At 34.8% G+C, this 17,633-nt stretch overlaps 1 protein-coding gene and 1 pseudogene across 2 annotated transcripts in view; one reads left to right on the forward strand and one right to left on the reverse strand.

Annotated features, from left to right (window-relative positions):
* ANO3 (anoctamin 3) overlaps positions 1-17,633 on the forward strand; it is a 331,395-nt gene that overhangs the window by 202,944 nt on the left and 110,818 nt on the right. The window lies entirely within an intron of this gene.
* LOC120609557 (uncharacterized) lies at positions 2,042-2,160 on the reverse strand (annotated as a pseudogene).

A 17,633-nucleotide genomic window follows, 5' to 3' on the forward strand; every position in this document is an offset into this window, starting at 1 on the left:
AATCTTAAAAGCTAACATAAGCAGAACTATCACTAATTGTTAATATATTTTAAAAATTATTTTTGGACCTTTTTTCTCAATGACATGTTAGATTACTTTCAGTAACATTTAAGGTTCACATTCTAAGAAATTTTGGCTGTGGAAACTTAAACAAAATACATATGTTTCTGTTTCTAAACAAATACTTTACAACAGTGGTTGTCAAACTGGGAATATCAGAATCACCTGTAAGGCTTATTAAAAAAAACAGATGACTGGGCTTTATCCCAGGAGCTTCTGATAACAGTAATTCAATTTGAGGCCTGAGATTTGCCTTTCTAACCAGTTCTCAGCTGGTGTTAATGGTTGATAGTGCTGGTGCTGGTACGGCATTTGAGAACCACCGCCTTAATCCTCCCCTTAACATCTCCTTTATAGTCTGTGTTTTGAAAGCCCACCAGGTGCCAAACTCTGTATTAATTTTTGGATATTTATCGATGAATGCAACAGGAAAAATCCCTACCCTTGCGAAGTTTGTATTCTAATGGAGGAGTCGTACAATAAATAAGTAAACCAACACATGAATATCTGTTTACCAGTTGTCATTATGTAGGTCATTAGTGGAAGAAGAGCTACCTAGGGTGATCAGGGAGCAACCTCTCAGGAGGCACTGGAGGCAAGAACTGAGAGATGAGAAGTCAGCCGAGGGAACAGTGGGGAAAAAGAGGCATTCCAGGCAGAGAGTGGCCCTGTACGAGGGTCCTGGGGTGGGAAAGAGCTTGGTGTTTTTGAGAAACTGATATGTGGCCTGTGTGGCAGGAACACAGAGACTGACCACCAGGATGGCTGAAATGAGAGGAGAGACAGAGGTAAGCAAGCACAATATTGCAGGGGGCCTGTAATGGAGAATTTGTATATTATTCTACATTTAAAGAGTTTCGAACAGATTTTTGTTTTCATAAGATCACACCATACATGTGGGTAGGGGAACAATGTTGGAAGTGGGGACCACTTTACAACAGTCTGGCTGAAAAAATGACAATTGTTTAGTCAAGACTGGTTGCAGTTGAGGTGGATACATCAGTTTCAAACATCAAAAATGTGGAAACCATTCAGGTATATAACTACAGAGGTAGCAGTTATTTAAAAAATCACAGTGGGGTTGATTATAATGATATGGGAACATGTCAAGGAAGTGAAAAAAGAAGGCAGATTAGAAAGCAAAATTATAATTTGTGTGCTGTGTGTGTTTGTGTGTGTGTGAGAGAGAGAGAGGCACCAATTATAGTACGGAGATTATAGGTGATTTTTCTTCCATTTTATATGCAATCAAAAAAAGGTACATTAATAGAAAATTTCTAAATTCAAATATTTCATTCAAAAGAAAAAGCTGTGACTTTGAGAAGACAAATCACAAGTTGAGTCATTCGCTTGTATATTTTTGAAGGTGTATGTGTGTGTTCACATAGACATTCCAGGCACTGCACGAAGTATAAAGGATAACAAAATTAATAAAATATAGTACCTGTCCTCAAAAGTTTGCAGTTTATTGGGGAGAATAAGAAATAAGAACATAAGAGCAGTGAGTCTCAAATGTTAGGGTGATTAGAATTTTCCCTTATGTTATCTGACAGTCCTTCCAGGCACCAGCTGCTCCTATCACAACCAGTGCCCTAAAGAGTCTTGAATACACTCTCCCTTCATGACCATAGTGCTTTTGCGTGTGGAGTTCCCTCTACTTAGGAATGCTTACACTCCTCTTCCTCCTATTTTTTGGAATCAAATCTCATATTTCTTTTTTAAAGACAATTTTTAGAGGAGTTTTATATACCTCCTGCCCCCATACATGCATAGCCTCCACCATTATAAGCATCACTCACTAGAATGATATATTTTTTTTTTTTTACCACTGATAAACCTACATTTACACATCACTCAAAGTCCATAGTTTATCTTTGGGTTCACTCTTTTTTTGAGGCGGGGCGCGAGGCGACCCTTGGTTGACCTCACAGATTGCAAGGACCTTGTCAGTTTACAATCCCTTATTTTTTTTTATTTTTTACACCTACAGCACCTGGTCTTCCTAGGTGGTCTCCCATCCAAGGACTAACCAGGCCCGACCCTGCTTAGCTTCCGAGATCAGATGGGATTGGGTTTGTTCATGGTGATATGGCCTTAGACTCTTTGGGTTCACTCTTCGTGTTGTACATTCTATGAGTTTCAACAAATGTATAATGACATATACCCATCATTATAAGATCATACAGAGCATTCTCACTGCCCTAAAAATCCTCTGTGCACTGCCTGTTTGTCTCTCCACCCTTACTCCCTTGTCAGCAACCACTGATTTTTTTTACTAGTGTTTTTTTGTCTTCATAGTTTTGCCTTTTCTAGAATGTTATATAGTTGTAATTATACAGTATGTAGACATTCCGGTTGGCTTCTTTCACTCAGTAATATGTGTTTAAGTTTCCTCTGGTCTTTACATGAATTTATAGCTCATTTCTTTTTAAGTGCTGAATAATATTCCAATGTCAAGATGTACCACAGTTTATCCATTTATATACTGAAGGACATCTTCAGTATATAAATGGATAAATTCTGGTTACCTCAGAGTTTTGGCAATTATGAATAAAGCTGCTATAAACATCTATGTGTAGATTTTTGTGTGTGTGGACATAGCTTTTTGACCCCTTTGGGTAAATACCAAGGATCACAATTGCTAGATCATATGGTAGGAATGTTTAGTTTTTAAGAAACTCCCAAACTGTCTTCCAAAATGTTTATCATTTTTCATTTCCACCAGTAATGTATGTGAGTTTCTGTTGCTTAACGTCCTCACCAGCATTTGGTGTTGTTAGTGTTCTAGATTTGGGCCATTCTAATACACATGTAGTGGTATGCCACTGTTGTTTTAATTTGTATTGAGCATCTTTTCATATGCTTATTTGACATATATCTGTCTTTGGTGAAGTATCTATTAAGACCTTCAGCCCATTTTTTAAACAGGTTGTTTTCTTATCGCTTACTTTTAAGAGTTTTCTATATTTGTTGGATAACAGTCCTTTAGCAGATATGTCTTTTGCAAATATTTCCTCCCAGTCTGTGGCCTGTCTTTTAATTCTCTTGATATTTTCTTTCACAGACTTTAATGAAGTCCAGCTTATTATTATTTCTTTCATGGTATGTCTTGTGTATTGTATCATAAAAGATATCACCCAACACAAAGTCATCAAGGTTTTTGTCCTATGTTATCTTCTGGGAGTTTTATAGATTTTCATTTTACATTTAGGTCTATGATCCATTTTGTTTTAATTTTCATAAACTGTAAAGTCTATGTCTAGGTTCATTTTCTTGCATTTGGATGCCCGGTTCTATCACCATTTGTTGGAGAGAACCTATTACTTCTGCATGAAGACTTTCTTCCTCTTTCTGGAAAGTCAGTATATCTTTGCTCTCAAAGCACTTGCACTCACCCCTCCTATAGCACAAATCACACCAAATAGTAATTACTTGTCCTCCTATCTTTCTACCTGACTAAATTACTCTCTGTAAGGAATGAAGACCATGGATTATTTTTCTTTGTAATTACATTAGCACCTTGCACAGAGCCAGACTCATAATAGGAACACACAATAAACTTATAAAATGAGTAAACATGAAAGAGAATATTAGGAAAACATTACAATTTTAGGTGCAATAGAATTATTGGTGTGGTCTTCATGACTTAAGGTAAAGTTTATAAAGGAGGAAGAAATTAATCTTGTATTTAAAAAGGAATAAAATTTTTTGAATAATTTTACTTCTAGGAATTTGTATTCATAAAATCATCGTAGAAGTTAACAGAGATGCATGAATGATGGTATTTATTGCATGATTATGAATCGTTACAAAGAATAATGTAGCAAAATGAGCCTGAATATCCTTCAGTAGAAGGTAAATAAATAATGATATAACCATAAAAAGAATAGCATTCAGCTATTTCAAGGTACAATGGGACATACCCAACCTGTATCACTAATCCTCTAGTGGGCCAATTGGCACAACAATAAATAAAACATGGGATTACAAAATTGTAGTATTCCCCACCCCTGGTTCTGGGATACCCTGACCCAGCAGATCAACTCCACGCGAGTTGCTAAGACCACCAAGCCTCAGACACTCCTCTCTAAAAAGCAAGAAAAAGTTTCAGGAACCCCGGTATTATATACCCTGGATCTCATGCGTTGTTCTTGCTCTTAAACATCATTCTCACTTTCATCAGCCTTGGTTTTCTCCCTAACTCAAATGAAATTAGATAAAACTTTATGTATTGATGTAGAGATGATTAATGAGCTTTTCCTGTTGTTTTACCCTAACATCACTTCCTTTGGGATTCAGGTGGGACTGTCTCTCTTTCCCTACCATAAGATAGCCCGTAGAATTCTCCATCCTCTTGGCTATAACAACAGATACACGGACGGACAAGGTCTCAAACTGAATTCCACTCCGGGATGTTCTCCCAGAACTGTAGGGAAAGATGCTCCCTCCCCCAAATACAGGGAAAAGGTTATTTTTAGGAGGAAATAATGAGACAAATAAAAAAAGACAAATGCAAAAGCAAATAAACAAAAACAATTAAAAGATGGAGAGAGAGTAGAGATATACTAGCGGAGATATAATAGTAGAGATGAGAAACTTGATAACTGCATTTGAATAATATCCAGAACCAGCTGTTCTTAAAGCTAAATAGCTCAACTCCTGGAATTTTTATAGGTAGAGAGCTAAATAATGTTTACTGTATGAACAGAAAAAGCCTTTTGGGGTTGGGGGAAGTTATGGTTGTCTGGCTTGTTTGGATTTCTTCTGTACTTTGGAACTGAAAGAGTCTTGATTAATATAGATATCTAGGATGTACAGTTGAATAAGAACAGATTTTATAACAGTATATATAACTCTGTGTGTGTTCGCATTATGTATCAAATATTACATATCATATAGAGTATATATGCATACACATATATATTTACATCTATATTTTGGGGAGAGCAAGGAGAAAATAAAACTCTGAACTTGTAATAGCAATTATCTCTGAGCTTTTATCTCTAGAAATACTTTCACTTTCTCTTTATTTTATATTGATCATGCATTATTGGGAAAAGAAAACAAAATTGGGAAAAATAAAAGGATTGTTGAAAAATGCTATTGTTAAGAGCAGAGAAAGGGTAGGGACAATTGGAAGAGCAGCTTTAGCAGAAATACAGAGTCTGGACTAGATCGTTATGTGCAGCAGCTAAGGCACTTAGAGGTAAGTTAAATACAGATATTTGATATGTGTATCTAGGAAAATTTCCTGAGAAATTATCTGACTTTAGATGTTTTCCTATCTATATATAATGAAAGTTTATATATGCATATGAAGTTCCATTTGTATTTATTTCATTGTATTGTCTAAAAGATCTATCTAAAGTCTTTTTAAAAGACATGTATGCATCAATAAAGCAAATATTCTTTAGGAAATTTATTTTAAAAAATCACAAGGGGGATTAAGTAGTGAGAATGGAATGTTTTTAGGATACCTAAATAGAGTCCTCTGGATTGACATTTTCTATAACTATATTTATGCTTTCCTCTTTGGTGTCGCTGCATTGGAAAGCAGTATTTTCAAAACCTGTAAATGCTCGCCAGAGTGTTCAAAATGTTTAGATGTTTATAGATGTAAATTTTCATCCTAGTCCTTAGGTAAGCCATTGTTTTTTGATAACAAGAAGGTAATGCAGGATGTTTCCTTCAAGAGATTTCTCATCCTGACATGAGATCTTAGAGTTCAGCAGAGGCTATTGGCATTTTTGACACTTAGGTAAAATGTTTTCCATTAATGAATGTAAAGCAGCATGGGCAAGATTAGAGAAACTACTACTCTTGATGCACTTGGACCTTGGAATCTGTCATTTTTCTTTAATAGGCTCTTAAAGTGGTACTGGGTCAAAACAAGAAGACAGGAGGGAAAGCTTTTAGTGGAAATAAAATAGCATTATTTAAATATATGTTGAATACTGTTATTAAGAGTCATTTCTAATGCTGTGTGCTCTTAGTTCACTGTTAGTTCAGTTGCCACAGCCCTGCCTACCCCAACCTGATTTGTAAGGACTCTTGTGACTTAAAATTGTTTGGCTTCCAAAGTCTCCAAAAAATCAGTCAGAACAACCTTTTAGCCCAATCTTTCACCATTGCATTTGTATTTCCTTTATTTCTATACCATGGTGGTTTTAATAGCAGGATGTTGAAAAGCAACTTGGAAACTCTGCATAGATTAGAAAAATCCAGGTGCATGTACCTAATTAAGAAGCAGATTCAGAGTTCCAATCTAGATCTGTTTACCTCAAAAGATAAACATTTAATTCTAGGCTGCACTGGCTCCCATATGATGGAAAGAGAGAACTAAGGTAAAGAAAAAGACACAATTTTTAGCATACAGTAGGTGCTTAATAAACTTGTTTTGTTCAAACTGGAGCATATAGGACTTCACTTTAGTACTCATTTTATTTTCCAAATTGCTTTTCTACTCTCTATGCCAAGTCATTTGAACAAGTATCTGGGGCAAAGTAGGCATAAAAAAAGAGGTCTGTTGAATGATAGATGTCTTTGTTTCTCCAACATGTAGCTTAAAGTAGTACAATAAGGGTGTGTGTGTGTGTGTGTGTGTGTGTACATTTTAAGTTAATAAAAGTTGCACCACTGAGTTTTAGTTATCTGGCTTTAATGAGATGTGATTTGTCTCCAGCCTTGATTATTGACTTTTTTTTTCTTTTCTTTTTTTTTCATTTTTTATACAGAAACATGCTGGATAAGTACTGCTCTGGGCAGCTCTAGGGTCAATATTGGCTAATAGATAAGCAGTGTTTTAATGGTCTCCCAAATCCTTTATGGAATTATAACCTTGCACTTAGCTTTTAAACAGAGGTACATTATAAAAGATTTCCATCACTAAATCATCATCAAAGACCCAGTTTTTCTGCTTTTCAAGCTATTATCCTGACCAAGCTAGCATTGTTTTTGTTTCTACTTTAAGTGATGAATTATCTATTACTTTTTACCAGCTTTAAAATAGTTCAGCCGTTAAATAAAGACGCAGCTTTTACAAACTAAAAAAACGACACAAGCTAGTCCACTTCTGGAACTGAGATCACTTAAATACAAGCATCTTCTGTCCTGGCCTCCTTCTCTCGTCCTTCTTTGCTCACAGCCTTCAGGGTCTGTAACTCACTGACTGAACATCGGATGCCTAAGGTATTGCTACCTGGCCTCCGCAGGGCATTTCCTTCTCTTTCCAACTTCAAAACTCCAACCACCTTGGCTCAAGTCTTGCTCTTGGCCAGGGAAAATAATAAATATAGATTAGGTGTAATTTAAGCTAAGGTTTAGTGGCTTCTCATAGCTACATGTTTGCCAGAGCATAGTTTTCAAAATAATTTTCAGCTTCACAGTAACAATTTAAAAATTTTATTAAACATGACTTTATTTTAATGTGTTAGAAGAACAACAAGCACGCTAAACTTGTTATTTTTTGGTTAACATATTTTGACAAAGGCTATATTTTTTTAAGAAAGTGAAATCTGAAGAAAAATATTAAATGGGTGATCTGTGGCTATGGCAAAATAAACATATATTTTAAAGTTTGAGAAACAGTGCCATATTGTACCTTGTCTAATCACTTTCCAGATGACAGTTGTCATTTACCTAGCACCTAAGAGGTCTGGCAGTCTTGCTAGTTCTTTTACACACATCAGGCCCCATCTGCACAGGTTTTCAGGGAAATAAATAGGCCCTATTATTACCATTTTATAAATAAAGATATTGAAATAGTAACTAAATATTTGTGCACAGTAACACAAGATAAGAAGTAGAAATGGATCTTCGTCTATGATACCCCAACTACAAGTCATAATATCCTCACAAAATTAAAGAAATATGAATGCCTACACTTACCTAGGTTTCAAACACAATATGTCATATTGGTCGTTCATAGTCTACAAAAAGGGATGACTAGTAAATGAAAAGGAACTGTCCAATACCATCTCAAATGCCCCTTTTTCTTATAAATTCAAAGGGCTGCATTGTTAGTTTAGCTGTGGGTCTTCCTTAGTATTTTGAGGATTTGCCCAGTAAGAGATCCTACTCCTTTATACCAAGGCTCACTGAGGAGGGCTTGGTTTACAGAGGCAACTGTTCTTAGACTGAGAGCATTTTGAGACTGCCTGACCCAGAAGCTCATTCCTTTCCTCTCCTTTCCTCTCCTTTCCTTTCCTTTCCTTCTCTTCTTCCTCTTCCTTTTTCTTACTTTTACTTTTATTAACATTTATTTAATGCTCAATTTACTCCCGGGGCATAAGTTTTTGTTTCTTCAGATTCTTCTGGGACAGATAACTTTTCCATCTGTGCAATCTCCTCTCCTGGTTTAGGAACGATCTGCTCTTGTTTGGTGAGGATCATCTCTGTGTGGCAGGGGGAGCTTGCAGCCAAGTTCATCCGCCCATGAGCTCTGTCAGTTCTGTGCTGCATGTTGGGAGTTTTGTTCACCTGGATGTGCTCAGTGACCAGAGAGTCTACATCTAAACCCTTAAGTCCAGCACTTCTCTCTGCATTTTTAAGCATGTGCAGCATAGATTCAGCATTCTTTTTGGTCCCCGTGTCTCCCCGACTGTTTGGGCATACCTACCAACTCCCCCATTGTAATGAGGGAATGGCACACATTTTTTTCTGTAAAGTGGCATCTTTCAGATACTTGGTGGCTTTTCGGATATGCATACCCTTGATGGCCTGGGCAGTTTCACAAGTGTTCTTAAAGTGAACATGAAAATTTGAAGATTTGATTTGCATGATTTTATGGGATTTTTTTGGGTCAAGTGAGTAGGGAACCATTTTCAGAGGTCACCTCAGGCTGCTTATAGGAACAGCCAGAAGTTCTTAGCCTGGTGTCCAGGGAGCTCTGTAGGGCTCCCACGTGAACTCCAGGGAATCCATGAACTCTCTGAAATTACACGCATACATAATTATATAAATATGTAAGAATGTGTGTGGTTTTTTTTTTCCTTGGGATATTGCCTATTACCAAAGAAGAATTAAAAGCCATTTTTTATCTTGACCTATTCTTCTACAGTTTAGGAAACTAAACTCCCAACACTGGAGAAGCTTATACGAGTACAAACAGCCAGGGTCACAGTCATAATTGACATCCATGGGGAACTTATAGAGTTCATCTTTCTATATCTTTAAAATGTCTAACTTTTAACAGTATGAGCAATTCTAGTACTGGAAAGAACTAAGTTTGTGGTAAAATAGCCATTAATACTGCATTGTACATTTTCAATGCCAGCTTTCCAAAGTTTCCATCATGACTTGATATATTTTTACTATGAGTAGCTTACTTGTAGCCAATGTGATAACGTCATCTGCCTTATGATTTTAGCAAACAGAGTTGTTTGATAATCCTTCTCTTGCTGGGTCTCAAGAGGTTCTTGTCTTATTAATAGAGCTTTTAAGGAGAAAGAAAGAGGAACATAGGACTGCTGGGTCATGAAAAGAAATTTTCTGCAAATGTAAGGAACACAGCCTAGGTCTCATCTTTTCTGCAGGAGCCAATACATTTCTGATCAGATCAAATTCATCTCAGTCTGAAAGTTATGGAAGACTTTGTTCTCTGCTTTCTTGGAGTATCTGATTAATGATAAACACCTAAGAGTTTAGAATAGTTTGCCTTGAAGTATATGTGAAGTACCCTAATTTCACGTACGGTCAAAGACACAGATGACAATACTAAGCAGTTATTCAGTGCCAGAAACTTTGATACCCTGTACCGAAGGTCTGCCATTTCAAGTTAAATATTCAAGTGAAACAGTAGCCTTTGGCCAGGGTAATGTACTAGGCCATTCCCATGTTTCAGGGATGTTTTTCCCCATTCTGTATTTTGACTTGACATTTTTATTTTGCAGCAGAAATGTAGATGAATTCAACCTGCCCTTGTAGATTTTGACCTTTCTCTGTTGAGCTTACCCATTTTTTTTTTCTTTTTTTAGGCATCTGCTTGTGTTTCGTATTATGAAATCTAGAGCCAAAACAAGGGAGTGTCTTCATATTTCAAGTACACTCACTACTGAGGTGTCCTAAAAATATCTTGGGCAGACGGGGCTGTCTGGCTTAGTCACCATTGTATTCCTGGCACCCAGCACACAGAAAAGTGCTAATACAATAGCCTGCATTTGCAGGATCTGTGAATGTCCTTGGTAAAAGCAACCTAGATATACAGGTATGCTGTTTACCTCTCCATTTCTGATTCTCGCTGTGTCCTGGGCTTGACCTAGCAATTCCTCACTACCTTGTGAATTCTTTAATGCTTTTTAAGATTTTGCTTTGCATAATTTTTACTTGTTTTCATGAGACAGATTGATCTGAATACCTGGAAATAGCACAGCATTTTTTTAGGAATATATTCATTGGACTTGTATGATTACCAATATTTTAAATTAGTTTCCCAAACACACGTTGGAAATCAAGTGACCCTTTTTATGAACACTCTTGTTTTGTTCTGTTTTGAGAGCTCTGTACAAGCATATGGCATGCATGCATTCATGTTACAAGTAATTACACTGATATTACAAGTAATCGATGTGGCATTCAAGCAGTGTTACTGATTTTTTTCAGATTCCCTACAAAGTTCATTTTTTAAACTCCTTTATAATAAAAATGACATTTGATTCTGTTTTGCATTTAAAATTTGATCTTTTAGTCTGAAAATCTTCATTTTCAAACGTTCAGTAAATTCTTAAGTATATTTTCTTTGTATTTCCAATTGAACACTGACAAGTGCAGAATAACTTCTGGGTGAGTGTTTGTAGAGTAATGTAGAGAGTTGTCTCAGGTAGCTGATGTGGAGGCTGACATGGAGGCTGACAGGGTTCATGTCTCTTTGGTACATGAGGTCTAATGTGATCGTTTGCTCCCATTGATGCCCCTTAGACCTCATGGAATCCTTTCTGAATCACCAATGACCTAATATGTCCAGTTTAATATCTCTAATAAGCTTATTTTACTGTATTTCATTTTTTAAATGATGATGTGGGTTGAAGTATAGTCGACTGAAGGAAATATACTTTTTAGTGACCATGATTAAAATGTAAGTTTTACTGTTTAAAGGTCTTTGACTATGGTGTGTATACTATTTTATGTTTCAGTGTTCAACTTATTTATTTCTTAAAATAGTCACACAAAGTTGTTATTGCCCCCGTTATGCAGAGACTGACGCTTAAGTTATAAGTAAGATTTTAACAGCGAAACAAGTATACAATCCGCAATTGTCGATTTCAAAGGTCAACAGCAATGCTGACCTTTCAAATTACTGTTATTATGAATATTTAGAGCATATTAAAAACTGTATTATTAGACCATATTTAGTTGTAACCAGCTGTGTCCAACACTGAGCTTAACTGGATCTGAATTGCTTGCCGTATTTGTTTCAGAATAAAATATCACAGACAAAATCGAAGACTCCTATGTAACACTCTCCGATCCTTTTATCAGTTTGTCTCAGCAGAATTAACCACTATTCTGATTTTGGTGATTAGTTTTCTTATGATTGTTTTTATATTTTTACTACATATGACATATGCTTAAACGATATGAAACATTGGTTTGCAGATTTTTAAACTATGAAGAATATTTCATGTATTTTACATCACTTCTTAAAAAGTTGAACAACTCTTTAAGGGCTCCTTCATACATAGTAGTCCATTGTATGACTGTAAAACAAGTGGCATTATTTGTATCAACACTATTTACTTTCTGGTTGATGGAAAGTTTTATTTGTTTCTAATCCTTTTCTGTTCCAGATAATGCAACTTCTTTTCCCCTATGGTAAATATCTATTAATATCATCACATTTTTATTTCTAATGGATTATTTGCTTTATTGATTAAGAGGAGTTATTTATATATTCTGGAGACTAATCCTTTATTTGTGTTTTATGGAAATATCATTACAGCTCACATTTCACATTCTTTATATCTTTTAATGAACAGAAGTTTTATTCGAATATAGTTGTATTTATCACAGTTTTACCTTTATTACAGGTGCTGGTGCTTTTTTTTTTTTTCATGTTAAGAACAAACACATAGACAAAACTACTTTTCAACCAAAACCATAAAAACAGCCTTCTACATTTTATTCTAAAATTTAAAAAATTTTTCTTTTCATATTTGTCTTTAGTTCTTTCTTTTTTTTTCCTTTTTGTGTATTGTGTCTTTTTTTTTCCATGAAAATAACATTTTCGTAGTGCCACTAATTAAATAGTTCATCCTATCCACAATGAGTACACGGATTTGTAATTCCATCTCAGTCACATATGTATAGGTCTTTTTCTGGGATTTCTTTTGTGTATCTAATATTGTCTATTCCTGCATGAATACCGTGCTGCCTTAATTCTTATAGAATTGTAATAAATATTGATATTTTAAAGGCTAAGCCCACTTACCTAGTTCTTTTTCAAAAATTTCCTATCAATAATACTTTGGTCTTTCATATAAATACTAGAATTACCTTGTTAAGTTGCATACATACACAGAAAGCTCTGTTGAGATCTTCATTTAAATTATATCAGCTTTGTAGGTGAACGTGAGATTTATAATAATGAGTCTTCCTGTAATGAACAGAAACTTTGCTTTTACATGTACTGTAGGCAAATTTATCCATCTTTTTCTTTTTGTGTTCTGTTTAAGAACTATTCACTACTCTGACTTTTTGTTAGCTTTCAGAAGCAATATTTTATGTATACTTCATCTTTTATTGATTTTTTGAGATTTATTGAGATAAAATTCACATACCATACAATTTATCACCCATTTAAAATGTACAATTCAATATGTTTTTATTATAAGGTTGTACAACCGTCACCATAATATCATTTTAAAACATTTTATCTCCTCTAAAAGAAACCCCGTACTCATTAGCAGTTAATTTCTACTCCATCCATTCCTCCTCCAGCCCTGGGATATGATTAATCTATCTATATTCTTTCTCTTTATATTCTCCTACTATTGAATTTCATATAAATGAAAAAATATAAGGTCTTCTGTGACTAGCTTCCTGAAGTGTAAAATTTCAATGTTTATCATATTGTAGTACGTGTTAATATTTAATTCTTTTTTAATGCCTGATAATATTATATCATATGAATATACCACATTTTATTCATGTATTCATAAGGCAGACATTGCATTTTTCCTTCTTTTTTACTATTATGAATAATGCTATTATGAATGTTCATGTATAAGTTTTATATGGACATGTATTTTCTTTTCTCTTGGATATATACCTAGGAGTTAAATTGGTGCTGTGATAAGTCTATGTTTAATGTTATGAATAATCTCCAAACTGTTTTCCAAAGCTTCTTCACATCCCCTCTAGCAATGTCTGAGGATTCCAGTTTATCCACATTCTTGCCAATGCTGGCTTAATGTTTGTCTTTTTGATTATAGCCATCATTATGGGTGAAAAGTAGTATCTCACTGTGGTTTTGACTTGCATTTTACTAATGATTTTAATTATTTTGAGAAAATTTGTGCTCTTTCTCCAGTTGTATATATTTTTTGGAGAAATCTCTATTTAAATCCTTTACCTTTTTTTCCCATCCTGTGGTTTGCCTTTTCACTTTATTGATGGTATTTTTTGCAGCATGAACATGTTTAGTTTTTATATAGACCTAATTATCTGGTTTTTTTGTTTGTTGATTGGTTTGTTACTTGTGCTATTGGAGTTATATCTGAAATCATTACATAACCCAGGGTCCCAAATATTTACCATATGTTTTAGTGTAATAATTTTATAGTTTTCTTCTAATACATTTTGATCTATGATTCATTTTGAGTAAATTTTTGTGTGTCATTTCAGTAGAGATCCAACTTGTTTTGCATGTAGGTTGATATACAGTTCTGCACCATTTGTTGAAAAGACCATTTTTCCCTATTGAATTTCTTTAGTGCTCTTCTTAACAAGTCAATTGGTCATAAACATATGGGTTTATTTCTGGACTAGAAATGATGTTGGAATAAAGTTTAAAGGAGTCAAACTTTCTTTTCATATGCATATACAGTTCATCTGAATCAGCATAATTTTGTAGAAACCATATTTTCACTTTCAATATTTTTTAGTTTTCGTTGCACTTTACTTCTTTAGCTTATTATGTATTCAGAAGTTTTATTTTTAAATTTATAAATGTTTGTTTTCACTATTGTTACTTTTTGTTACTTATTTTTAGATCCTACCTAGCAGCCACATTATCAACTTGCCTGCATGTTTTGTGGTTTTTTTACTTCTTTTTTTCTACCTGGAAGCTAGAGCTTTACATACTTTCTTGCTACTTCTTCTATGCATTTCAAAATATGTATGTTTTATTTTATCAGTTATTTCTAGGTGTTCTATTGCATGAGGATTTTGAAATTATGTTGTTTGTTCTGTTGCTGGAATCACAACCATGCTCTTGTTTTTATGCCTTGCCTCTAAAACTTGACGCTAAATTTCACTTAAAGGATGTTACATCTCTTCATTTTCTTCTTCAAACTTTATTTCATTGGTCAGAAAAGTGTGCCACATTCCAGACTATGTGCTTTGTATTCCAGTTGATTTGTGAAATTTGATAACATTGAATTAGATCAGAGATTTGCTTTTCCTTTTGGAATAAGAGAAGCCCTTGTCTTCTATTTTCTCCCTCGTGATGTTAATGGTGCTTATTCAGGTAGAGGTAAAACAGATCTCAATTGTCATTGACAGTTTTCCCTGAAAAGACCTTTGGAGCACTTTAGAGAGTGAATTCAGCTGCCAGATATTTATGTGAACATCATTCTTTACAGAAATAAAAACTCTAGCCAGAGTTAGTTGAAAGATTTGAGAGATCTTAGAAAACAGCCTCTTGGAGAAACATTTGGAGAAAAGAAGAACATTGTGGAATGTCAGAGTTACAAGAATCCTTGACTTGTAATAGCACCTACACTTTGACTCATGGTAGGAGAATTGAGTGACAAGGAGGAGAAGCCGGTTATCTAAAGACATGTCAGCCGAGGTAGAACCATGAGTAAAACCCAGATCCCTTCATTTCCATCTTTTCCCCTCTATTTTTATTTCTTCTGTCGTGGTATTTTTCTTTTTTTATTTCTTCTGTTGTGACATTTTCCAAACTGATAAGTTATTCCCCAGTTCTATTGAGGAGTTTGGTGAACAAGACTATAAGCCCTGCTTCCCTCATACTGTATTTCATAAGATGTTTTTTTTTAAATCAACCTTTAAATCTTTTAAACCAATGATTTAACTTTTATCTAATCCATAAACCTTACTGCAACAGACTCTAGGATGGCCTATCCCTGCCTCCTGCTGTTCAGACTGGCTTCGTTCACTTGGCAACTCGGTCATTTTTAAAGCTCTTAAAATTTTAATATGATTTAAAAATAAACATTGAAACTGAGCTCTGTGAAGTTACCAAGCAATAAGGAAAACAAGCATGTTAAGTCCTACCCATTCCCGAGTGCCTCTATTCCTTTAAAAGTCTTCTTCCTGGGAGAGTGAAACTCAAGAATTAGATGTGGGTCAAGACTGGCATAAGGCCTGGAATGTCTATGGTGCTTTGTTAGTCTTTTGTTTTTGTTGTTCATATGTATGCCATTTTGAAGCTACCATTTGGAGCAAACAGCTTTGTCTCATCAATTACTTATCCTGTGGACGGGCGAGGCTGCAGAATCTATCTGCACCTGCCTTTAGGTCAGGGTAGGGGGCAGTAGTTTGCCTCCTTCCCTGTATTTCCAAAAAGCAAAACCAGTGAGTGAGACAGAAAAGGCCCTACCCTGCTTCTTCAAACCTCATCCCTTAATCTAAGGGTTACACAGAGCTGCACAGCTTGCACATCCACTAAGTGTCAAGTAAAAGGGAGATGAAGTGAATCCCTGTGCAAATCCCAGATAGGACAAGTTGCCCTTGGACCACTACAAGAGAAGAAGCTTTATGTCTGAATTCGGAATTCTGCTTTCAGCCCACTCTTTTTCCGTAGCTGTGCCTTTGAAAAAATAATCAGCAACTTCTCTCCCTTCTATGCGCTAAGCTCCGTGTATACCATTATCCTGCCAGGCCTTAGAGGGAGCCTTCTGTGGTTTTATGATAAGGTGCGGTTGACAGGTTCCTTCAGTGATATACTATTTTGTGAATCTTTAAACACTTTTTTTCAAAGTCTGTGGCATTGCCTGCTAAATAGTAAGAAGATCACATTATAGAGGACTTGTTGCCAAGATATCACTGCCTCTGAGGGAAAATGAAATCAATACCTTTGTTTTTGTTAATTGTCAATTGATTATTGTCTATTGACTGAATTCTATGGTCAATAATGATTTTTAATTAGTACCATGCCACACTTATGAAATATATACACTTAAAATAGAGTTAGGGGTACAGATAGTAAAATGAAAATAGGAATAGCCTCTCATTGAACACAGAGAGATTGTAAAATACAATGTTTAGGGCTGATGCTTCAAGTCAGACTACCTGGATTCTAATCCATGCTCTCCATCTGGCTGGCTCACTGACCTTGAGCACTGTTGCTTTATATAAGTAACTGGGCTAATAAGAACTGATATATCAGGTTCTTATAAATATTGAATTAGTTGACATATAATTTGCTTAGCTAAGTGCTTAACATATAGAAAGCCTTTAACAAATGTTAGCTATAGATATGACTGTTGAATCAATTATATATATAAAATGATTTAATAATTTTATTAAAAATTCTGCATTTCCACAAGCAGCAACTTCAGCGGTAATCATAACAGCAATATAAACTGTATTATGCTTTCCAGTGTAGTTTAGTATTATATCTCAGCAGTAATTGAGAATGTATAGAATGTAAAGAGCTTTCCATGTATTTTAAAGTCTGTCTCAATTTTAGCATCTATGAAAATGAAAAAAGTATTTATCTCTCAGTTTATGTGAACATGATATGTGTTATATGCAAAGTGTGTCAGAGTACTTGGTGTCTGCTTAGCTTAGTATTATTACTTTTTAAAATATTACTTTATTAATTACTTTCTCAAACAGCAGTTTTCTTCAGCAGATTGTAATTGGAGCTGAAATATAATCACTTAGAGATTCTGCCAGCCGATAAGAGAACTCCATAGTTAGTGATTTAGAGGATTTGTGTTTCTGAAGACCATGTGCTCTACAGGTAGGGTTGATGTTCTGTTAAGGAGACGACAAACCTTGCCAGATTTTTATCAGCAGTGAAGCCCACACCTATATAGTACTGAGGTCAGATTTTTTTTTAGATTTCTAAGATTCATAATTAAAGATGATTTGCATAAGAAAATTTGTATAGTAATTACATTACTAGTATATTTTAAGTTAAGTTTGAAATAAGCTTGAAATAAGGTACATTAAAATATATAAGCATTAATATACTCTATTATCTACCAGGACACTTAGAAAATTAAAACATTATTCTCCTTTAAGTACTATTTTAAAATGAAAAGTTTCTCTGACAGGAAAAAAAAAACAAACAGAATTTTAATTAATTCAGTAGCACTTACTAAATTTCCACCCATGTCTAGAATTTCTTTCGAACCACAGTGTATGATGTTTTCTGTTTGATT

Source organism: Pteropus medius, unplaced genomic scaffold (genome assembly GCF_902729225.1).
Source record: "Pteropus medius unplaced genomic scaffold, Ma_sr-lr_union100, whole genome shotgun sequence".
In the NCBI taxonomy this organism is placed as follows: Eukaryota; Metazoa; Chordata; class Mammalia; order Chiroptera; family Pteropodidae; genus Pteropus; species Pteropus medius.